The following is a 19661-nucleotide window of genomic DNA, read 5'->3' on the forward strand; positions in this document are numbered from 1 at the left end:
CGAGAGAGATGCTGCGTCTGTCCACTTGTTATCGAGTCACATGTCTGTAGTCAAGAGGCTTGGAGGACTGCAAGACATTGCCACGGAGGTGAATGCAGCTAACCACTGTAGTTAGTGTCCCGACAGCGCAGGCACGTTCATTTGTTTGTATACATGTGATGGAGAACGTGTCGGACACTGCTGTGGCGTGACACTGTGGGCTGGGCTTTGCTGTGTACCGCCACTAGCATTCCCGCCAGCTGCTCTGGCGGGCGCCTCCGTGGCCGTGATCGTCTAGTGGTTAGGACATTGCGTTGTGGCCGCAATAACCCAGGTTCGAATCCTGGTCACGGCAATTTTGAAAGTTTTTCCTTGCTGCCGTTGCATTGACGATTGTGCACGAGTGCACGAAATCACAGTGCTTTCTTGGTTTTTCACTCGTGTTCCGCAGGCCGCAGTTTGTACTACCACTTCATCACAAGTGTAACCTCCTTGAGCTCACATATGTTTGTTACATGGAGCATTCTAGCTCCGCCCCTGACAGGTACAGCTATGATACTTTAGTGGTTACGGAAAGCCCAGGTTCGAAACCTGGTCACGGCACGAAAACGTCTCTTGATGCTGTCTCCTTAACTACGACAGCTACAGACAAGTGGCGTCGCTACCATATGGCGGGCACGGCATTTTCTTGTTGTGGGTGGCCTAAAGAGACGCTTCCAGTGGGAGAGCAGTGAAAATACATGGCACGGCGATTGCCAAGATACTTCCATTTCGAAGTGATCTTTGTAGTACAAAGGGAACGTTTTGCCGCCGCTGTTCCAAGGGTAACGTGGCCGAGCGGTCTAAGGCGCTGGTTTTAGGCACCAGTCTCTTCGGAGGCGTGGGTTCGAATCCCACCGTTGCCAATTTTGGCGTCTCATTTTTGTGCCGTTGCTGTGTGTTCTCGTGGAGTAGGACGCAGCTCATGTGACGCGCGTGTTGCGTAGGTAGCGTGGCCGAGCGGTCTGAGGCGCTGGTTTCAGGCACCAGTCTCTTCGGAGGCGTGGGTTCCAATCCCACTGCTGCCAAACGTGTAATGTTTCCTGCATCGAAGTCACATGCACTCATTGCCCGCAAAGGAAACAGCACAACAAGGCGTGAGCGTCTGCTTCGTGAATTGTCGTAGAACAGTACGTGGTGCAACGGCAGGATTTGTAGGCGCCTTTTGCTCTCATCACTGCTGGCGTTCGTCTCCACGATATGCGTCCAGAGCATGCCGTTCTATAGCGTGCGAGAGTGGATTTTTTACAGTTGTCGTCAGTTAATCGTGGGTGGTTGCTGCGTTCGCTGGAGGAGCACTGGCGCCGTCATCCGGTGTAGTCTAGTGGCTAGGATACCTGGCTCTCACCCAGGAGGCCCGGGTTCGATTCCCGGTACCGGAAATGCGCGTTTTTGTTGCTCCTCTTATGCGACTTGTCTCGACTTTGCTCGACTGACGCTACGCTGACGCGTGCAGAAAGCCACGTTAAGTACGATTCGTGGCAACACCCGACGGCGAGAGAGATGCTGCGTCTGTCCACTTGTTATCGAGTCACATGTCTGTAGTCAAGAGGCTTGGAGGACTGCAAGACATTGCCACGGAGGTGAATGCAGCTAACCACTGTAGTTAGTGTCCCGACAGCGCAGGCACGTTCATTTGTTTGTATACATGTGATGGAGAACGTGTCTGACACTGCTGTGGCGTGACACTGTGGGCTGGGCTTTGCTGTGTACCGCCACTTGCATTCCCGTCAGCTGCTCTGGCGGGCGCCTCCGTGGCCGTGATCGTCTAGTGGTTAGGACATTGCGTTGTGGCCGCAATAACCCAGGTTCGAATCCTGGTCACGGCAATTTTGAAAGTTTTTCCTTGCTGCCGTTGCATTGACGATAGTGCACGAGTACACGAAATCACAGTGCTTTCTTGGTTTTTCACTCGTGTTCCGCAGGCCGCAGTTTGTACTACCACTTCATCACAAGTGTAACCTCCTTGAGCTCACATATGTTTGTTACATGGAGCATTCTAGCTCCGCCCCTGACAGGTACAGCTATGATACTTTAGTGGTTACGGAAAGCCCAGGTTCGAAACCTGGTCACGGCACGAAAACGTCTCTTGATGCTGTCTCCTTAACTACGACAGCTACAGACAAGTGGCGTCGCTACCATATGGCGGGCACGGCATTTTCTTGTTGTGGGTGGCCTAAAGAGACGCTTCCAGTGGGAGAGCAGTGAAAATACATGGCACGGCGATTGCCAAGATACTTCCTTTTCGAAGTGATCTTTGTAGTACAAAGGGAACGTTTTGCCGCCGCTGTTCCAAGGGTAACGTGGCCGAGCGGTCTAAGGCGCTGGTTTTAGGCACCAGTCTCTTCGGAGGCGTGGGTTCGAATCCCACCGTTGCCAATTTTGGCGTCTCATTTTTGTGCCGTTGCTGTGTGTTCTCGTGGAGTAGGACGCAGCTCATGTGACGCGCGTGTTGCGTAGGTAGCGTGGCCGAGCGGTCTGAGGCGCTGGTTTCAGGCACCAGTCTCTTCGGAGGCGTGGGTTCCAATCCCACTGCTGCCAAACGTGTAATGTTTCCTGCATCGAAGTCACATGCACTCATTGCCCGCAAAGGAAACAGCACAACAAGGCGTGAGCGTCTGCTTCGTGAATTGTCGTAGAACAGTACGTGGTGCAACGGCAGGATTTGTAGGCGCCTTTTGCTCTCATCACTGCTGGTGTTCGTCTCCACGATATGCGTCCAGAGCATGCCGTTCTATAGCGTGCGAGAGTGGATTTTTTACAGTTGTCGTCAGTTAATCGTGGGTGGTTGCTGCGTTCGCTGGAGGAACACTGGCGCCGTCATCCGGTGTAGTCTAGTGGCTAGGATACCTGGCTCTCACCCAGGAGGCCCGGGTTCGATTCCCGGTACCGGAAATGCGCGTTTTTGTTGCTCCTCTTATGTGACTTGTCTCGACTTTGCTCGACTGACGCTACGCTGACGCGTGCAGAAAGCCACGTTAAGTACGATTCGTGGCAACACCCGATGGCGAGAGAGATGCTGCGTCTGTCCACTTGTTATCGAGTCACATGTCTGTAGTCAAGAGGCTTGGAGGACTGCAAGACATTGCCACGGAGGTGAATGCAGCTAACCACTGTAGTTAGTGTCCCGACAGCGCAGGCACGTTCATTTGTTTGTATACATGTGATGGAGAACGTGTCTGACACTGCTGTGGCGTGACACTGTGGGCTGGGCTTTGCTGTGTACCGCCACTAGCATTCCCGCCAGCTGCTCTGGCGGGCGCCTCCGTGGCCGTGATCGTCTAGTGGTTAGGACATTGCGTTGTGGCCGCAATAACCCAGGTTCGAATCCTGGTCACGGCAATTTTGAAAGTTTTTCCTTGCTGCCGTTGCATTGACGATAGTGCACGAGTACACGAAATCACAGTGCTTTCTTGGTTTTTCACTCGTGTTCCGCAGGCCGCAGTTTGTACTACCACTTCATCACAAGTGTAACCTCCTTGAGCTCACATATGTTTGTTACATGGAGCATTCTAGCTCCGCCCCTGACAGGTACAGCTATGATACTTTAGTGGTTACGGAAAGCCCAGGTTCGAAACCTGGTCACGGCACGAAAACGTCTCTTGATGCTGTCTCCTTAACTACGACAGCTACAGACAAGTGGCGTCGCTACCATATGGCGGGCACGGCATTTTCTTGTTGTGGGTGGCCTAAAGAGACGCTTCCAGTGGGAGAGCAGTGAAAATACATGGCACGGCGATTGCCAAGATACTTCCATTTCGAAGTGATCTTTGTAGTACAAAGGGAACGTTTTGCCGCCGCTGTTCCAAGGGTAACGTGGCCGAGCGGTCTAAGGCGCTGGTTTTAGGCACCAGTCTCTTCGGAGGCGTGGGTTCGAATCCCACCGTTGCCAATTTTGGCGTCTCATTTTTGTGCCGTTGCTGTGTGTTCTCGTGGAGTAGGACGCAGCTCATGTGACGCGCGTGTTGCGTAGGTAGCGTGGCCGAGCGGTCTGAGGCGCTGGTTTCAGGCACCAGTCTCTTCGGAGGCGTGGGTTCCAATCCCACTGCTGCCAAACGTGTAATGTTTCCTGCATCGAAGTCACATGCACTCATTGCCCGCAAAGGAAACAGCACAACAAGGCGTGAGCGTCTGCTTCGTGAATTGTCGTAGAACAGTACGTGGTGCAACGGCAGGATTTGTAGGCGCCTTTTGCTCTCATCACTGCTGGCGTTCGTCTCCACGATATGCGTCCAGAGCATGCCGTTCTATAGCGTGCGAGAGTGGATTTTTTACAGTTGTCGTCAGTTAATCGTGGGTGGTTGCTGCGTTCGCTGGAGGAGCACTGGCGCCGTCATCCGGTGTAGTCTAGTGGCTAGGATACCTGGCTCTCACCCAGGAGGCCCGGGTTCGATTCCCGGTACCGGAAATGCGCGTTTTTGTTGCTCCTCTTATGCGACTTGTCTCGACTTTGCTCGACTGACGCTACGCTGACGCGTGCAGAAAGCCACGTTAAGTACGATTCGTGGCAACACACGACGGCGAGAGAGATGCTGCGTCTGTCCACTTGTTATCGAGTCACATGTCTGTAGTCAAGAGGCTTGGAGGACTGCAAGACATTGCCACGGAGGTGAATGCAGCTAACCACTGTAGTTAGTGTCCCGACAGCGCAGGCACGTTCATTTGTTTGTATACATGTGATGGAGAACGTGTCTGACACTGCTGTGGCGTGACACTGTGGGCTGGGCTTTGCTGTGTACCGCCACTAGCATTCCCGCCAGCTGCTCTGGCGGGCGCCTCCGTGGCCGTGATCGTCTAGTGGTTAGGACATTGCGTTGTGGCCGCAATAACCCAGGTTCGAATCCTGGTCACGGCAATTTTGAAAGTTTTTCCTTGCTGCCGTTGCATTGACGATAGTGCACGAGTACACGAAATCACAGTGCTTTCTTGGTTTTTCACTCGTGTTCCGCAGGCCGCAGTTTGTACTACCACTTCATCACAAGTGTAACCTCCTTGAGCTCACATATGTTTGTTACATGGAGCATTCTAGCTCCGCCCCTGACAGGTACAGCTATGATACTTTAGTGGTTACGGAAAGCCCAGGTTCGAAACCTGGTCACGGCACGAAAACGTCTCTTGATGCTGTCTCCTTAACTACGACAGCTACAGACAAGTGGCGTCGCTACCATATGGCGGGCACGGCATTTTCTTGTTGTGGGTGGCCTAAAGAGACGCTTCCAGTGGGAGAGCAGTGAAAATACATGGCACGGCGATTGCCAAGATACTTCCTTTTCGAAGTGATCTTTGTAGTACAAAGGGAACGTTTTGCCGCCGCTGTTCCAAGGGTAACGTGGCCGAGCGGTCTAAGGCGCTGGTTTTAGGCACCAGTCTCTTCGGAGGCGTGGGTTCGAATCCCACCGTTGCCAATTTTGGCGTCTCATTTTTGTGCCGTTGCTGTGTGTTCTCGTGGAGTAGGACGCAGCTCATGTGACGCGCGTGTTGCGTAGGTAGCGTGGCCGAGCGGTCTGAGGCGCTGGTTTCAGGCACCAGTCTCTTCGGAGGCGTGGGTTCCAATCCCACTGCTGCCAAACGTGTAATGTTTCCTGCATCGAAGTCACATGCACTCATTGCCCGCAAAGGAAACAGCACAACAAGGCGTGAGCGTCTGCTTCGTGAATTGTCGTAGAACAGTACGTGGTGCAACGGCAGGATTTGTAGGCGCCTTTTGCTCTCATCACTGCTGGCGTTCGTCTCCACGATATGCGTCCAGAGCATGCCGTTCTATAGCGTGCGAGAGTGGATTTTTTACAGTTGTCGTCAGTTAATCGTGGGTGGTTGCTGCGTTCGCTGGAGGAGCACTGGCGCCGTCATCCGGTGTAGTCTAGTGGCTAGGATACCTGGCTCTCACCCAGGAGGCCCGGGTTCGATTCCCGGTACCGGAAATTCGCGTTTTTGTTGCTCCTCTTATGCGACTTGTCTCGACTTTGCTCGACTGACGCTACGCTGACGCGTGCAGAAAGCCACGTTAAGTACGATTCGTGGCAACACACGACGGCGAGAGAGATGCTGCGTCTGTCCACTTGTTATCGAGTCACATGTCTGTAGTCAAGAGGCTTGGAGGACTGCAAGACATTGCCACGGAGGTGAATGCAGCTAACCACTGTAGTTAGTGTCCCGACAGCGCAGGCACGTTCATTTGTTTGTATACATGTGATGGAGAACGTGTCTGACACTGCTGTGGCGTGACACTGTGGGCTGGGCTTTGCTGTGTACCGCCACTTGCATTCCCGCCAGCTGCTCTGGCGGGCGCCTCCGTGGCCGTGATCGTCTAGTGGTTAGGACATTGCGTTGTGGCCGCAATAACCCAGGTTCGAATCCTGGTCACGGCAATTTTGAAAGTTTTTCCTTGCTGCCGTTGCATTGACGATAGTGCACGAGTACACGAAATCACAGTGCTTTCTTGGTTTTTCACTCGTGTTCCGCAGGCCGCAGTTTGTACTACCACTTCATCACAAGTGTAACCTCCTTGAGCTCACATATGTTTGTTACATGGAGCATTCTAGCTCCGCCCCTGACAGGTACAGCTATGATACTTTAGTGGTTACGGAAAGCCCAGGTTCGAAACCTGGTCACGGCACGAAAACGTCTCTTGATGCTGTCTCCTTAACTACGACAGCTACAGACAAGTGGCGTCGCTACCATATGGCGGGCACGGCATTTTCTTGTTGTGGGTGGCCTAAAGAGACGCTTCCAGTGGGAGAGCAGTGAAAATACATGGCACGGCGATTGCCAAGATACTTCCTTTTCGAAGTGATCTTTGTAGTACAAAGGGAACGTTTTGCCGCCGCTGTTCCAAGGGTAACGTGGCCGAGCGGTCTAAGGCGCTGGTTTTAGGCACCAGTCTCTTCGGAGGCGTGGGTTCGAATCCCACAGTTGCCAATTTTGGCGTCTCATTTTTGTGCCGTTGCTGTGTGTTCTCGTGGAGTAGCACGCAGCTCATGTGACGCGCGTGTTGCGTAGGTAGCGTGGCCGAGCGGTCTGAGGCGCTGGTTTCAGGCACCAGTCTCTTCGGAGGCGTGGGTTCCAATCCCACTGCTGCCAAACGTGTAATGTTTCCTGCATCGAAGTCACATGCACTCATTGCCCGCAAAGGAAACAGCACAACAAGGCGTGAGCGTCTGCTTCGTGAATTGTCGTAGAACAGTACGTGGTGCAACGGCAGGATTTGTAGGCGCCTTTTGCTCTCATCACTGCTGGCGTTCGTCTCCACGATATGCGTCCAGAGCATGCCGTTCTATAGCGTGCGAGAGTGGATTTTTTACAGTTGTCGTCAGTTAATCGTGGGTGGTTGCTGCGTTCGCTGGAGGAGCACTGGCGCCGTCATCCGGTGTAGTCTAGTGGCTAGGATACCTGGCTCTCACCCAGGAGGCCCGGGTTCGATTCCCGGTACCGGAAATTCGCGTTTTTGTTGCTCCTCTTATGCGACTTGTCTCGACTTTGCTCGACTGACGCTACGCTGACGCGTGCAGAAAGCCACGTTAAGTACGATTCGTGGCAACACACGACGGCGAGAGAGATGCTGCGTCTGTCCACTTGTTATCGAGTCACATGTCTGTAGTCAAGAGGCTTGGAGGACTGCAAGACATTGCCACGGAGGTGAATGCAGCTAACCACTGTAGTTAGTGTCCCGACAGCGCAGGCACGTTCATTTGTTTGTATACATGTGATGGAGAACGTGTCTGACACTGCTGTGGCGTGACACTGTGGGCTGGGCTTTGCTGTGTACCGCCACTTGCATTCCCGCCAGCTGCTCTGGCGGGCGCCTCCGTGGCCGTGATCGTCTAGTGGTTAGGACATTGCGTTGTGGCCGCAATAACCCAGGTTCGAATCCTGGTCACGGCAATTTTGAAAGTTTTTCCTTGCTGCCGTTGCATTGACGATAGTGCACGAGTACACGAAATCACAGTGCTTTCTTGGTTTTTCACTCGTGTTCCGCAGGCCGCAGTTTGTACTACCACTTCATCACAAGTGTAACCTCCTTGAGCTCACATATGTTTGTTACATGGAGCATTCTAGCTCCGCCCCTGACAGGTACAGCTATGATACTTTAGTGGTTACGGAAAGCCCAGGTTCGAAACCTGGTCACGGCACGAAAACGTCTCTTGATGCTGTCTCCTTAACTACGACAGCTACAGACAAGTGGCGTCGCTACCATATGGCGGGCACGGCATTTTCTTGTTGTGGGTGGCCTAAAGAGACGCTTCCAGTGGGAGAGCAGTGAAAATACATGGCACGGCGATTGCCAAGATACTTCCTTTTCGAAGTGATCTTTGTAGTACAAAGGGAACGTTTTGCCGCCGCTGTTCCAAGGGTAACGTGGCCGAGCGGTCTAAGGCGCTGGTTTTAGGCACCAGTCTCTTCGGAGGCGTGGGTTCGAATCCCACCGTTGCCAATTTTGGCGTCTCATTTTTGTGCCGTTGCTGTGTGTTCTCGTGGAGTAGGACGCAGCTCATGTGACGCGCGTGTTGCGTAGGTAGCGTGGCCGAGCGGTCTGAGGCGCTGGTTTCAGGCACCAGTCTCTTCGGAGGCGTGGGTTCCAATCCCACTGCTGCCAAACGTGTAATGTTTCCTGCATCGAAGTCACATGCACTCATTGCCCGCAAAGGAAACAGCACAACAAGGCGTGAGCGTCTGCTTCGTGAATTGTCGTAGAACAGTACGTGGTGCAACGGCAGGATTTGTAGGCGCCTTTTGCTCTCATCACTGCTGGCGTTCGTCTCCACGATATGCGTCCAGAGCATGCCGTTCTATAGCGTGCGAGAGTGGATTTTTTACAGTTGTCGTCAGTTAATCGTGGGTGGTTGCTGCGTTCGCTGGAGGAGCACTGGCGCCGTCATCCGGTGTAGTCTAGTGGCTAGGATACCTGGCTCTCACCCAGGAGGCCCGGGTTCGATTCCCGGTACCGGAAATGCGCGTTTTTTTGCTCCTCTTATGCGACTTGTCTCGACTTTGCTCGACTGACGCTACGCTGACGCGTGCAGAAAGCCACGTTAAGTACGATTCGTGGCAACACACGACGGCGAGAGAGATGCTGCGTCTGTCCACTTGTTATCGAGTCACATGTCTGTAGTCAAGAGGCTTGGAGGACTGCAAGACATTGCCACGGAGGTGAATGCAGCTAACCACTGTAGTTAGTGTCCCGACAGCGCAGGCACGTTCATTTGTTTGTATACATGTGATGGAGAACGTGTCTGACACTGCTGTGGCGTGACACTGTGGGCTGGGCTTTGCTGTGTACCGCCACTTGCATTCCCGCCAGCTGCTCTGGCGGGCGCCTCCGTGGCCGTGATCGTCTAGTGGTTAGGACATTGCGTTGTGGCCGCAATAACCCAGGTTCAAATCCTGGTCACGGCAATTTTGAAAGTTTTTCCTTGCTGCCGTTGCATTGACGATAGTGCACGAGTACACGAAATCACAGTGCTTTCTTGGTTTTTCACTCGTGTTCCGCAGGCCGCAGTTTGTACTACCACTTCATCACAAGTGTAACCTCCTTGAGCTCACATATGTTTGTTACATGGAGCATTCTAGCTCCGCCCCTGACAGGTACAGCTATGATACTTTAGTGGTTACGGAAAGCCCAGGTTCGAAACCTGGTCACGGCACGAAAACGTCTCTTGATGCTGTCTCCTTAACTACGACAGCTACAGACAAGTGGCGTCGCTACCATATGGCGGGCACGGCATTTTCTTGTTGTGGGTGGCCTAAAGAGACGCTTCCAGTGGGAGAGCAGTGAAAATACATGGCACGGCGATTGCCAAGATACTTCCTTTTCGAAGTGATCTTTGTAGTACAAAGGGAACGTTTTGCCGCGGCTGTTCCAAGGGTAACGTGGCCGAGCGGTCTAAGGCGCTGGTTTTAGGCACCAGTCTCTTCGGAGGCGTGGGTTCGAATCCCACAGTTGCCAATTTTGGCGTCTCATTTTTGTGCCGTTGCTGTGTGTTCTCGTGGAGTAGGACGCAGCTCATGTGACGCGCGTGTTGCGTAGGTAGCGTGGCCGAGCGGTCTGAGGCGCTGGTTTCAGGCACCAGTCTCTTCGGAGGCGTGGGTTCCAATCCCACTGCTGCCAAACGTGTAATGTTTCCTGCATCGAAGTCACATGCACTCATTGCCCGCAAAGGAAACAGCACAACAAGGCGTGAGCGTCTGCTTCGTGAATTGTCGTAGAACAGTACGTGGTGCAACGGCAGGATTTGTAGGCGCCTTTTGCTCTCATCACTGCTGGCGTTCGTCTCCACGATATGCGTCCAGAGCATGCCGTTCTATAGCGTGCGAGAGTGGATTTTTTACAGTTGTCGTCAGTTAATCGTGGGTGGTTGCTGCGTTCGCTGGAGGAGCACTGGCGCCGTCATCCGGTGTAGTCTAGTGGCTAGGATACCTGGCTCTCACCCAGGAGGCCCGGGTTCGATTCCCGGTACCGGAAATTCGCGTTTTTGTTGCTCCTCTTATGCGACTTGTCTCGACTTTGCTCGACTGACGCTACGCTGACGCGTGCAGAAAGCCACGTTAAGTACGATTCGTGGCAACACACGACGGCGAGAGAGATGCTGCGTCTGTCCACTTGTTATCGAGTCACATGTCTGTAGTCAAGAGGCTTGGAGGACTGCAAGACATTGCCACGGAGGTGAATGCAGCTAACCACTGTAGTTAGTGTCCCGACAGCGCAGGCACGTTCATTTGTTTGTATACATGTGATGGAGAACGTGTCTGACACTGCTGTGGCGTGACACTGTGGGCTGGGCTTTGCTGTGTACCGCCACTTGCATTCCCGCCAGCTGCTCTGGCGGGCGCCTCCGTGGCCGTGATCGTCTAGTGGTTAGGACATTGCGTTGTGGCCGCAATAACCCAGGTTCGAATCCTGGTCACGGCAATTTTGAAAGTTTTTCCTTGCTGCCGTTGCATTGACGATAGTGCACGAGTACACGAAATCACAGTGCTTTCTTGGTTTTTCACTCGTGTTCCGCAGGCCGCAGTTTGTACTACCACTTCATCACAAGTGTAACCTCCTTGAGCTCACATATGTTTGTTACATGGAGCATTCTAGCTCCGCCCCTGACAGGTACAGCTATGATACTTTAGTGGTTACGGAAAGCCCAGGTTCGAAACCTGGTCACGGCACGAAAACGTCTCTTGATGCTGTCTCCTTAACTACGACAGCTACAGACAAGTGGCGTCGCTACCATATGGCGGGCACGGCATTTTCTTGTTGTGGGTGGCCTAAAGAGACGCTTCCAGTGGGAGAGCAGTGAAAATACATGGCACGGCGATTGCCAAGATACTTCCTTTTCGAAGTGATCTTTGTAGTACAAAGGGAACGTTTTGCCGCCGCTGTTCCAAGGGTAACGTGGCCGAGCGGTCTAAGGCGCTGGTTTTAGGCACCAGTCTCTTCGGAGGCGTGGGTTCGAATCCCACAGTTGCCAATTTTGGCGTCTCATTTTTGTGCCGTTGCTGTGTGTTCTCGTGGAGTAGCACGCAGCTCATGTGACGCGCGTGTTGCGTAGGTAGCGTGGCCGAGCGGTCTGAGGCGCTGGTTTCAGGCACCAGTCTCTTCGGAGGCGTGGGTTCCAATCCCACTGCTGCCAAACGTGTAATGTTTCCTGCATCGAAGTCACATGCACTCATTGCCCGCAAAGGAAACAGCACAACAAGGCGTGAGCGTCTGCTTCGTGAATTGTCGTAGAACAGTACGTGGTGCAACGGCAGGATTTGTAGGCGCCTTTTGCTCTCATCACTGCTGGCGTTCGTCTCCACGATATGCGTCCAGAGCATGCCGTTCTATAGCGTGCGAGAGTGGATTTTTTACAGTTGTCGTCAGTTAATCGTGGGTGGTTGCTGCGTTCGCTGGAGGAGCACTGGCGCCGTCATCCGGTGTAGTCTAGTGGCTAGGATACCTGGCTCTCACCCAGGAGGCCCGGGTTCGATTCCCGGTACCGGAAATTCGCGTTTTTGTTGCTCCTCTTATGCGACTTGTCTCGACTTTGCTCGACTGACGCTACGCTGACGCGTGCAGAAAGCCACGTTAAGTACGATTCGTGGCAACACACGACGGCGAGAGAGATGCTGCGTCTGTCCACTTGTTATCGAGTCACATGTCTGTAGTCAAGAGGCTTGGAGGACTGCAAGACATTGCCACGGAGGTGAATGCAGCTAACCACTGTAGTTAGTGTCCCGACAGCGCAGGCACGTTCATTTGTTTGTATACATGTGATGGAGAACGTGTCTGACACTGCTGTGGCGTGACACTGTGGGCTGGGCTTTGCTGTGTACCGCCACTTGCATTCCCGCCAGCTGCTCTGGCGGGCGCCTCCGTGGCCGTGATCGTCTAGTGGTTAGGACATTGCGTTGTGGCCGCAATAACCCAGGTTCGAATCCTGGTCACGGCAATTTTGAAAGTTTTTCCTTGCTGCCGTTGCATTGACGATAGTGCACGAGTACACGAAATCACAGTGCTTTCTTGGTTTTTCACTCGTGTTCCGCAGGCCGCAGTTTGTACTACCACTTCATCACAAGTGTAACCTCCTTGAGCTCACATATGTTTGTTACATGGAGCATTCTAGCTCCGCCCCTGACAGGTACAGCTATGATACTTTAGTGGTTACGGAAAGCCCAGGTTCGAAACCTGGTCACGGCACGAAAACGTCTCTTGATGCTGTCTCCTTAACTACGACAGCTACAGACAAGTGGCGTCGCTACCATATGGCGGGCACGGCATTTTCTTGTTGTGGGTGGCCTAAAGAGACGCTTCCAGTGGGAGAGCAGTGAAAATACATGGCACGGCGATTGCCAAGATACTTCCTTTTCGAAGTGATCTTTGTAGTACAAAGGGAACGTTTTGCCGCCGCTGTTCCAAGGGTAACGTGGCCGAGCGGTCTAAGGCGCTGGTTTTAGGCACCAGTCTCTTCGGAGGCGTGGGTTCGAATCCCACAGTTGCCAATTTTGGCGTCTCATTTTTGTGCCGTTGCTGTGTGTTCTCGTGGAGTAGCACGCAGCTCATGTGACGCGCGTGTTGCGTAGGTAGCGTGGCCGAGCGGTCTGAGGCGCTGGTTTCAGGCACCAGTCTCTTCGGAGGCGTGGGTTCCAATCCCACTGCTGCCAAACGTGTAATGTTTCCTGCATCGAAGTCACATGCACTCATTGCCCGCAAAGGAAACAGCACAACAAGGCGTGAGCGTCTGCTTCGTGAATTGTCGTAGAACAGTACGTGGTGCAACGGCAGGATTTGTAGGCGCCTTTTGCTCTCATCACTGCTGGCGTTCGTCTCCACGATATGCGTCCAGAGCATGCCGTTCTATAGCGTGCGAGAGTGGATTTTTTACAGTTGTCGTCAGTTAATCGTGGGTGGTTGCTGCGTTCGCTGGAGGAGCACTGGCGCCGTCATCCGGTGTAGTCTAGTGGCTAGGATACCTGGCTCTCACCCAGGAGGCCCGGGTTCGATTCCCGGTACCGGAAATGCGCGTTTTTTTGCTCCTCTTATGCGACTTGTCTCGACTTTGCTCGACTGACGCTACGCTGACGCGTGCAGAAAGCCACGTTAAGTACGATTCGTGGCAACACACGACGGCGAGAGAGATGCTGCGTCTGTCCACTTGTTATCGAGTCACATGTCTGTAGTCAAGAGGCTTGGAGGACTGCAAGACATTGCCACGGAGGTGAATGCAGCTAACCACTGTAGTTAGTGTCCCGACAGCGCAGGCACGTTCATTTGTTTGTATACATGTGATGGAGAACGTGTCTGACACTGCTGTGGCGTGACACTGTGGGCTGGGCTTTGCTGTGTACCGCCACTTGCATTCCCGTCAGCTGCTCTGGCGGGCGCCTCCGTGGCCGTGATCGTCTAGTGGTTAGGACATTGCGTTGTGGCCGCAATAACCCAGGTTCGAATCCTGGTCACGGCAATTTTGAAAGTTTTTCCTTGCTGCCGTTGCATTGACGATAGTGCACGAGTACACGAAATCACAGTGCTTTCTTGGTTTTTCACTCGTGTTCCGCAGGCCGCAGTTTGTACTACCACTTCATCACAAGTGTAACCTCCTTGAGCTCACATATGTTTGTTACATGGAGCATTCTAGCTCCGCCCCTGACAGGTACAGCTATGATACTTTAGTGGTTACGGAAAGCCCAGGTTCGAAACCTGGTCACGGCACGAAAACGTCTCTTGATGCTGTCTCCTTAACTACGACAGTTACAGACAAGTGGCGTCGCTAACATATGGCGGGCACGGCATTTTCTTGTTGTGGGTGGCCTAAAGAGACGCTTCCAGTGGGAGAGCAGTGAAAATACATGGCACGGCGATTGCCAAGATACTTCCTTTTCGAAGTGATCTTTGTAGTACAAAGGGAACGTTTTGCCGCCGCTGTTCCAAGGGTAACGTGGCCGAGCGGTCTAAGGCGCTGGTTTTAGGCACCAGTCTCTTCGGAGGCGTGGGTTCGAATCCCACCATTGCCAATTTTGGCGTCTCATTTTTGTGCCGTTGCTGTGTGTTCTCGTGGAGTAGGACGCAGCTCATGTGACGCGCGTGTTGCGTAGGTAGCGTGGCCGAGCGGTCTGAGGCGCTGGTTTCAGGCACCAGTCTCTTCGGAGGCGTGGGTTCCAATCCCACTGCTGCCAAACGTGTAATGTTTCCTGCATCGAAGTCACATGCACTCATTGCCCGCAAAGGAAACAGCACAACAAGGCGTGAGCGTCTGCTTCGTGAATTGTCGTAGAACAGTACGTGGTGCAACGGCAGGATTTGTAGGCGCCTTTTGCTCTCATCACTGCTGGCGTTCGTCTCCACGATATGCGTCCAGAGCATGCCGTTCTATAGCGTGCGAGAGTGGATTTTTTACAGTTGTCGTCAGTTAATCGTGGGTGGTTGCTGCGTTCGCTGGAGGAGCACTGGCGCCGTCATCCGGTGTAGTCTAGTGGCTAGGATACCTGGCTCTCACCCAGGAGGCCCGGGTTCGATTCCCGGTACCGGAAATTCGCGTTTTTGTTGCTCCTCTTATGCGACTTGTCTCGACTTTGCTCGACTGACGCTACGCTGACGCGTGCAGAAAGCCACGTTAAGTACGATTCGTGGCAACACACGACGGCGAGAGAGATGCTGCGTCTGTCCACTTGTTATCGAGTCACATGTCTGTAGTCAAGAGGCTTGGAGGACTGCAAGACATTGCCACGGAGGTGAATGCAGCTAACCACTGTAGTTAGTGTCCCGACAGCGCAGGCACGTTCATTTGTTTGTATACATGTGATGGAGAACGTGTCTGACACTGCTGTGGCGTGACACTGTGGGCTGGGCTTTGCTGTGTACCGCCACTTGCATTCCCGCCAGCTGCTCTGGCGGGCGCCTCCGTGGCCGTGATCGTCTAGTGGTTAGGACATTGCGTTGTGGCCGCAATAACCCAGGTTCGAATCCTGGTCACGGCAATTTTGAAAGTTTTTCCTTGCTGCCGTTGCATTGACGATAGTGCACGAGTACACGAAATCACAGTGCTTTCTTGGTTTTTCACTCGTGTTCCGCAGGCCGCAGTTTGTACTACCACTTCATCACAAGTGTAACCTCCTTGAGCTCACATATGTTTGTTACATGGAGCATTCTAGCTCCGCCCCTGACAGGTACAGCTATGATACTTTAGTGGTTACGGAAAGCCCAGGTTCGAAACCTGGTCACGGCACGAAAACGTCTCTTGATGCTGTCTCCTTAACTACGACAGCTACAGACAAGTGGCGTCGCTACCATATGGCGGGCACGGCATTTTCTTGTTGTGGGTGGCCTAAAGAGACGCTTCCAGTGGGAGAGCAGTGAAAATACATGGCACGGCGATTGCCAAGATACTTCCTTTTCGAAGTGATCTTTGTAGTACAAAGGGAACGTTTTGCCGCCGCTGTTCCAAGGGTAACGTGGCCGAGCGGTCTAAGGCGCTGGTTTTAGGCACCAGTCTCTTCGGAGGCGTGGGTTCGAATCCCACAGTTGCCAATTTTGGCGTCTCATTTTTGTGCCGTTGCTGTGTGTTCTCGTGGAGTAGCACGCAGCTCATGTGACGCGCGTGTTGCGTAGGTAGCGTGGCCGAGCGGTCTGAGGCGCTGGTTTCAGGCACCAGTCTCTTCGGAGGCGTGGGTTCCAATCCCACTGCTGCCAAACGTGTAATGTTTCCTGCATCGAAGTCACATGCACTCATTGCCCGCAAAGGAAACAGCACAACAAGGCGTGAGCGTCTGCTTCGTGAATTGTCGTAGAACAGTACGTGGTGCAACGGCAGGATTTGTAGGCGCCTTTTGCTCTCATCACTGCTGGCGTTCGTCTCCACGATATGCGTCCAGAGCATGCCGTTCTATAGCGTGCGAGAGTGGATTTTTTACAGTTGTCGTCAGTTAATCGTGGGTGGTTGCTGCGTTCGCTGGAGGAGCACTGGCGCCGTCATCCGGTGTAGTCTAGTGGCTAGGATACCTGGCTCTCACCCAGGAGGCCCGGGTTCGATTCCCGGTACCGGAAATTCGCGTTTTTGTTGCTCCTCTTATGCGACTTGTCTCGACTTTGCTCGACTGACGCTACGCTGACGCGTGCAGAAAGCCACGTTAAGTACGATTCGTGGCAACACACGACGGCGAGAGAGATGCTGCGTCTGTCCACTTGTTATCGAGTCACATGTCTGTAGTCAAGAGGCTTGGAGGACTGCAAGACATTGCCACGGAGGTGAATGCAGCTAACCACTGTAGTTAGTGTCCCGACAGCGCAGGCACGTTCATTTGTTTGTATACATGTGATGGAGAACGTGTCTGACACTGCTGTGGCGTGACACTGTGGGCTGGGCTTTGCTGTGTACCGCCACTTGCATTCCCGCCAGCTGCTCTGGCGGGCGCCTCCGTGGCCGTGATCGTCTAGTGGTTAGGACATTGCGTTGTGGCCGCAATAACCCAGGTTCGAATCCTGGTCACGGCAATTTTGAAAGTTTTTCCTTGCTGCCGTTGCATTGACGATAGTGCACGAGTACACGAAATCACAGTGCTTTCTTGGTTTTTCACTCGTGTTCCGCAGGCCGCAGTTTGTACTACCACTTCATCACAAGTGTAACCTCCTTGAGCTCACATATGTTTGTTACATGGAGCATTCTAGCTCCGCCCCTGACAGGTACAGCTATGATACTTTAGTGGTTACGGAAAGCCCAGGTTCGAAACCTGGTCACGGCACGAAAACGTCTCTTGATGCTGTCTCCTTAACTACGACAGCTACAGACAAGTGGCGTCGCTACCATATGGCGGGCACGGCATTTTCTTGTTGTGGGTGGCCTAAAGAGACGCTTCCAGTGGGAGAGCAGTGAAAATACATGGCACGGCGATTGCCAAGATACTTCCTTTTCGAAGTGATCTTTGTAGTACAAAGGGAACGTTTTGCCGCCGCTGTTCCAAGGGTAACGTGGCCGAGCGGTCTAAGGCGCTGGTTTTAGGCACCAGTCTCTTCGGAGGCGTGGGTTCGAATCCCACAGTTGCCAATTTTGGCGTCTCATTTTTGTGCCGTTGCTGTGTGTTCTCGTGGAGTAGCACGCAGCTCATGTGACGCGCGTGTTGCGTAGGTAGCGTGGCCGAGCGGTCTGAGGCGCTGGTTTCAGGCACCAGTCTCTTCGGAGGCGTAGGTTCCAATCCCACTGCTGCCAAACGTGTAATGTTTCCTGCATCGAAGTCACATGCACTCATTGCCCGCAAAGGAAACAGCACAACAAGGCGTGAGCGTCTGCTTCGTGAATTGTCGTAGAACAGTACGTGGTGCAACGGCAGGATTTGTAGGCGCCTTTTGCTCTCATCACTGCTGGCGTTCGTCTCCACGATATGCGTCCAGAGCATGCCGTTCTATAGCGTGCGAGAGTGGATTTTTTACAGTTGTCGTCAGTTAATCGTGGGTGGTTGCTGCGTTCGCTGGAGGAGCACTGGCGCCGTCATCCGGTGTAGTCTAGTGGCTAGGATACCTGGCTCTCACCCAGGAGGCCCGGGTTCGATTCCCGGTACCGGAAATGCGCGTTTTTTTGCTCCTCTTATGCGACTTGTCTCGACTTTGCTCGACTGACGCTACGCTGACGCGTGCAGAAAGCCACGTTAAGTACGATTCGTGGCAACACACGACGGCGAGAGAGATGCTGCGTCTGTCCACTTGTTATCGAGTCACATGTCTGTAGTCAAGAGGCTTGGAGGACTGCAAGACATTGCCACGGAGGTGAATGCAGCTAACCACTGTAGTTAGTGTCCCGACAGCGCAGGCACGTTCATTTGTTTGTATACATGTGATGGAGAACGTGTCTGACACTGCTGTGGCGTGACACTGTGGGCTGGGCTTTGCTGTGTACCGCCACTTGCATTCCCGCCAGCTGCTCTGGCGGGCGCCTCCGTGGCCGTGATCGTCTAGTGGTTAGGACATTGCGTTGTGGCCGCAATAACCCAGGTTCGAATCCTGGTCACGGCAATTTTGAAAGTTTTTCCTTGCTGCCGTTGCATTGACGATAGTGCACGAGTACACGAAATCACAGTGCTTTCTTGGTTTTTCACTCGTGTTCCGCAGGCCGCAGTTTGTACTACCACTTCATCACAAGTGTAACCTCCTTGAGCTCACATATGTTTGTTACATGGAGCATTCTAGCTCCGCCCCTGACAGGTACAGCTATGATACTTTAGTGGTTACGGAAAGCCCAGGTTCGAAACCTGGTCACGGCACGAAAACGTCTCTTGATGCTGTCTCCTTAACTACGACAGTTACAGACAAGTGGCGTCGCTACCATATGGCGGGCACGGCATTTTCTTGTTGTGGGTGGCCTAAAGAGACGCTTCCAGTGGGAGAGCAGTGAAAATACATGGCACGGCGATTGCCAAGATACTTCCTTTTCGAAGTGATCTTTGTAGTACAAAGGGAACGTTTTGCCGCCGCTGTTCCAAGGGTAACGTGGCCGAGCGGTCTAAGGCGCTGGTTTTAGGCACCAGTCTCTTCGGAGGCGTGGGTTCGAATCCCACCATTGCCAATTTTGGCGTCTCATTTTTGTGCCGTTGCTGTGTGTTCTCGTGGAGTAGGACGCAGCTCATGTGACGCGCGTGTTGCGTAGGTAGCGTGGCCGAGCGGTCTGAGGCGCTGGTTTCAGGCACCAGTCTCTTCGGAGGCGTGGGTTCCAATCCCACTGCTGCCAAACGTGTAATGTTTCCTGCATCGAAGTCACATGCACTCATTGCCCGCAAAGGAAACAGCACAACAAGGCGTGAGCGTCTGCTTCGTGAATTGTCGTAGAACAGTACGTGGTGCAACGGCAGGATTTGTAGGCGCCTTTTGCTCTCATCACTGCTGGCGTTCGTCTCCACGATATGCGTCCAGAGCATGCCGTTCTATAGCGTGCGAGAGTGGATTTTTTACAGTTGTCGTCAGTTAATCGTGGGTGGTTGCTGCGTTCGCTGGAGGAGCACTGGCGCCGTCATCCGGTGTAGTCTAGTGGCTAGGATACCTGGCTCTCACCCAGGAGGCCCGGGTTCGATTCCCGGTACCGGAAATGCGCGTTTTTGTTGCTCCTCTTATGCGACTTGTCTCGACTTTGCTCGACTGACGCTACGCTGACGCGTGCAGAAAGCCACGTTAAGTACGATTCGTGGCAACACAC

General features: G+C 53.3%; 39 non-coding genes across 39 annotated transcripts; all 39 read left to right on the forward strand.

Annotated features, from left to right (window-relative positions):
- Nucleotides 1–262: 262 nt before the first annotated feature.
- On the forward strand, nucleotides 263–334 carry Trnah-gug (transfer RNA histidin (anticodon GUG)). Its single transcript has one exon. It is a non-coding gene; the product is annotated as a tRNA-His (tRNA).
- A 468-nt stretch (nucleotides 335–802) lies between these two features.
- On the forward strand, nucleotides 803–884 carry Trnal-uag (transfer RNA leucine (anticodon UAG)). Its single transcript has one exon. It is a non-coding gene; the product is annotated as a tRNA-Leu (tRNA).
- Nucleotides 885–1328: 444 nt separating this feature from the next.
- Trnae-cuc (transfer RNA glutamic acid (anticodon CUC)) lies at nucleotides 1329–1400 on the forward strand. The gene has a single exon. It is a non-coding gene; the product is annotated as a tRNA-Glu (tRNA).
- A 375-nt stretch (nucleotides 1401–1775) lies between these two features.
- Nucleotides 1776–1847, forward strand: Trnah-gug (transfer RNA histidin (anticodon GUG)). Its single transcript has one exon. It is a non-coding gene; the product is annotated as a tRNA-His (tRNA).
- Nucleotides 1848–2315: 468 nt separating this feature from the next.
- Trnal-uag (transfer RNA leucine (anticodon UAG)) lies at nucleotides 2316–2397 on the forward strand. The gene has a single exon. It is a non-coding gene; the product is annotated as a tRNA-Leu (tRNA).
- Nucleotides 2398–2841: 444 nt separating this feature from the next.
- Trnae-cuc (transfer RNA glutamic acid (anticodon CUC)) lies at nucleotides 2842–2913 on the forward strand. The gene has a single exon. It is a non-coding gene; the product is annotated as a tRNA-Glu (tRNA).
- A 375-nt stretch (nucleotides 2914–3288) lies between these two features.
- Nucleotides 3289–3360, forward strand: Trnah-gug (transfer RNA histidin (anticodon GUG)). The gene has a single exon. It is a non-coding gene; the product is annotated as a tRNA-His (tRNA).
- A 468-nt stretch (nucleotides 3361–3828) lies between these two features.
- Trnal-uag (transfer RNA leucine (anticodon UAG)) lies at nucleotides 3829–3910 on the forward strand. The gene has a single exon. It is a non-coding gene; the product is annotated as a tRNA-Leu (tRNA).
- Nucleotides 3911–4354: 444 nt separating this feature from the next.
- Nucleotides 4355–4426, forward strand: Trnae-cuc (transfer RNA glutamic acid (anticodon CUC)). Its single transcript has one exon. It is a non-coding gene; the product is annotated as a tRNA-Glu (tRNA).
- A 375-nt stretch (nucleotides 4427–4801) lies between these two features.
- Nucleotides 4802–4873, forward strand: Trnah-gug (transfer RNA histidin (anticodon GUG)). Its single transcript has one exon. It is a non-coding gene; the product is annotated as a tRNA-His (tRNA).
- A 468-nt stretch (nucleotides 4874–5341) lies between these two features.
- On the forward strand, nucleotides 5342–5423 carry Trnal-uag (transfer RNA leucine (anticodon UAG)). Its single transcript has one exon. It is a non-coding gene; the product is annotated as a tRNA-Leu (tRNA).
- A 444-nt stretch (nucleotides 5424–5867) lies between these two features.
- Trnae-cuc (transfer RNA glutamic acid (anticodon CUC)) lies at nucleotides 5868–5939 on the forward strand. The gene has a single exon. It is a non-coding gene; the product is annotated as a tRNA-Glu (tRNA).
- Nucleotides 5940–6314: 375 nt separating this feature from the next.
- Nucleotides 6315–6386, forward strand: Trnah-gug (transfer RNA histidin (anticodon GUG)). Its single transcript has one exon. It is a non-coding gene; the product is annotated as a tRNA-His (tRNA).
- A 468-nt stretch (nucleotides 6387–6854) lies between these two features.
- On the forward strand, nucleotides 6855–6936 carry Trnal-uag (transfer RNA leucine (anticodon UAG)). Its single transcript has one exon. It is a non-coding gene; the product is annotated as a tRNA-Leu (tRNA).
- Nucleotides 6937–7380: 444 nt separating this feature from the next.
- Trnae-cuc (transfer RNA glutamic acid (anticodon CUC)) lies at nucleotides 7381–7452 on the forward strand. Its single transcript has one exon. It is a non-coding gene; the product is annotated as a tRNA-Glu (tRNA).
- A 375-nt stretch (nucleotides 7453–7827) lies between these two features.
- Trnah-gug (transfer RNA histidin (anticodon GUG)) lies at nucleotides 7828–7899 on the forward strand. Its single transcript has one exon. It is a non-coding gene; the product is annotated as a tRNA-His (tRNA).
- Nucleotides 7900–8367: 468 nt separating this feature from the next.
- On the forward strand, nucleotides 8368–8449 carry Trnal-uag (transfer RNA leucine (anticodon UAG)). Its single transcript has one exon. It is a non-coding gene; the product is annotated as a tRNA-Leu (tRNA).
- Nucleotides 8450–8893: 444 nt separating this feature from the next.
- Nucleotides 8894–8965, forward strand: Trnae-cuc (transfer RNA glutamic acid (anticodon CUC)). Its single transcript has one exon. It is a non-coding gene; the product is annotated as a tRNA-Glu (tRNA).
- A 374-nt stretch (nucleotides 8966–9339) lies between these two features.
- Nucleotides 9340–9411, forward strand: Trnah-gug (transfer RNA histidin (anticodon GUG)). The gene has a single exon. It is a non-coding gene; the product is annotated as a tRNA-His (tRNA).
- A 468-nt stretch (nucleotides 9412–9879) lies between these two features.
- Nucleotides 9880–9961, forward strand: Trnal-uag (transfer RNA leucine (anticodon UAG)). Its single transcript has one exon. It is a non-coding gene; the product is annotated as a tRNA-Leu (tRNA).
- A 444-nt stretch (nucleotides 9962–10405) lies between these two features.
- Trnae-cuc (transfer RNA glutamic acid (anticodon CUC)) lies at nucleotides 10406–10477 on the forward strand. Its single transcript has one exon. It is a non-coding gene; the product is annotated as a tRNA-Glu (tRNA).
- A 375-nt stretch (nucleotides 10478–10852) lies between these two features.
- On the forward strand, nucleotides 10853–10924 carry Trnah-gug (transfer RNA histidin (anticodon GUG)). The gene has a single exon. It is a non-coding gene; the product is annotated as a tRNA-His (tRNA).
- Nucleotides 10925–11392: 468 nt separating this feature from the next.
- Trnal-uag (transfer RNA leucine (anticodon UAG)) lies at nucleotides 11393–11474 on the forward strand. The gene has a single exon. It is a non-coding gene; the product is annotated as a tRNA-Leu (tRNA).
- A 444-nt stretch (nucleotides 11475–11918) lies between these two features.
- Trnae-cuc (transfer RNA glutamic acid (anticodon CUC)) lies at nucleotides 11919–11990 on the forward strand. Its single transcript has one exon. It is a non-coding gene; the product is annotated as a tRNA-Glu (tRNA).
- Nucleotides 11991–12365: 375 nt separating this feature from the next.
- On the forward strand, nucleotides 12366–12437 carry Trnah-gug (transfer RNA histidin (anticodon GUG)). The gene has a single exon. It is a non-coding gene; the product is annotated as a tRNA-His (tRNA).
- A 468-nt stretch (nucleotides 12438–12905) lies between these two features.
- On the forward strand, nucleotides 12906–12987 carry Trnal-uag (transfer RNA leucine (anticodon UAG)). The gene has a single exon. It is a non-coding gene; the product is annotated as a tRNA-Leu (tRNA).
- A 444-nt stretch (nucleotides 12988–13431) lies between these two features.
- On the forward strand, nucleotides 13432–13503 carry Trnae-cuc (transfer RNA glutamic acid (anticodon CUC)). Its single transcript has one exon. It is a non-coding gene; the product is annotated as a tRNA-Glu (tRNA).
- A 374-nt stretch (nucleotides 13504–13877) lies between these two features.
- Trnah-gug (transfer RNA histidin (anticodon GUG)) lies at nucleotides 13878–13949 on the forward strand. Its single transcript has one exon. It is a non-coding gene; the product is annotated as a tRNA-His (tRNA).
- A 468-nt stretch (nucleotides 13950–14417) lies between these two features.
- Trnal-uag (transfer RNA leucine (anticodon UAG)) lies at nucleotides 14418–14499 on the forward strand. The gene has a single exon. It is a non-coding gene; the product is annotated as a tRNA-Leu (tRNA).
- A 444-nt stretch (nucleotides 14500–14943) lies between these two features.
- Trnae-cuc (transfer RNA glutamic acid (anticodon CUC)) lies at nucleotides 14944–15015 on the forward strand. Its single transcript has one exon. It is a non-coding gene; the product is annotated as a tRNA-Glu (tRNA).
- Nucleotides 15016–15390: 375 nt separating this feature from the next.
- Trnah-gug (transfer RNA histidin (anticodon GUG)) lies at nucleotides 15391–15462 on the forward strand. The gene has a single exon. It is a non-coding gene; the product is annotated as a tRNA-His (tRNA).
- Nucleotides 15463–15930: 468 nt separating this feature from the next.
- On the forward strand, nucleotides 15931–16012 carry Trnal-uag (transfer RNA leucine (anticodon UAG)). Its single transcript has one exon. It is a non-coding gene; the product is annotated as a tRNA-Leu (tRNA).
- A 444-nt stretch (nucleotides 16013–16456) lies between these two features.
- On the forward strand, nucleotides 16457–16528 carry Trnae-cuc (transfer RNA glutamic acid (anticodon CUC)). Its single transcript has one exon. It is a non-coding gene; the product is annotated as a tRNA-Glu (tRNA).
- Nucleotides 16529–16903: 375 nt separating this feature from the next.
- On the forward strand, nucleotides 16904–16975 carry Trnah-gug (transfer RNA histidin (anticodon GUG)). Its single transcript has one exon. It is a non-coding gene; the product is annotated as a tRNA-His (tRNA).
- Nucleotides 16976–17443: 468 nt separating this feature from the next.
- On the forward strand, nucleotides 17444–17525 carry Trnal-uag (transfer RNA leucine (anticodon UAG)). Its single transcript has one exon. It is a non-coding gene; the product is annotated as a tRNA-Leu (tRNA).
- Nucleotides 17526–17969: 444 nt separating this feature from the next.
- Trnae-cuc (transfer RNA glutamic acid (anticodon CUC)) lies at nucleotides 17970–18041 on the forward strand. Its single transcript has one exon. It is a non-coding gene; the product is annotated as a tRNA-Glu (tRNA).
- Nucleotides 18042–18415: 374 nt separating this feature from the next.
- Trnah-gug (transfer RNA histidin (anticodon GUG)) lies at nucleotides 18416–18487 on the forward strand. Its single transcript has one exon. It is a non-coding gene; the product is annotated as a tRNA-His (tRNA).
- A 468-nt stretch (nucleotides 18488–18955) lies between these two features.
- Nucleotides 18956–19037, forward strand: Trnal-uag (transfer RNA leucine (anticodon UAG)). The gene has a single exon. It is a non-coding gene; the product is annotated as a tRNA-Leu (tRNA).
- A 444-nt stretch (nucleotides 19038–19481) lies between these two features.
- Trnae-cuc (transfer RNA glutamic acid (anticodon CUC)) lies at nucleotides 19482–19553 on the forward strand. The gene has a single exon. It is a non-coding gene; the product is annotated as a tRNA-Glu (tRNA).
- The last annotated feature ends 108 nt before the right edge of the window (nucleotides 19554–19661 follow it).

Source organism: Schistocerca cancellata, unplaced genomic scaffold (genome assembly GCF_023864275.1).
Source record: "Schistocerca cancellata isolate TAMUIC-IGC-003103 unplaced genomic scaffold, iqSchCanc2.1 HiC_scaffold_424, whole genome shotgun sequence".
NCBI classification, from domain to species: Eukaryota; Metazoa; Arthropoda; class Insecta; order Orthoptera; family Acrididae; genus Schistocerca; species Schistocerca cancellata.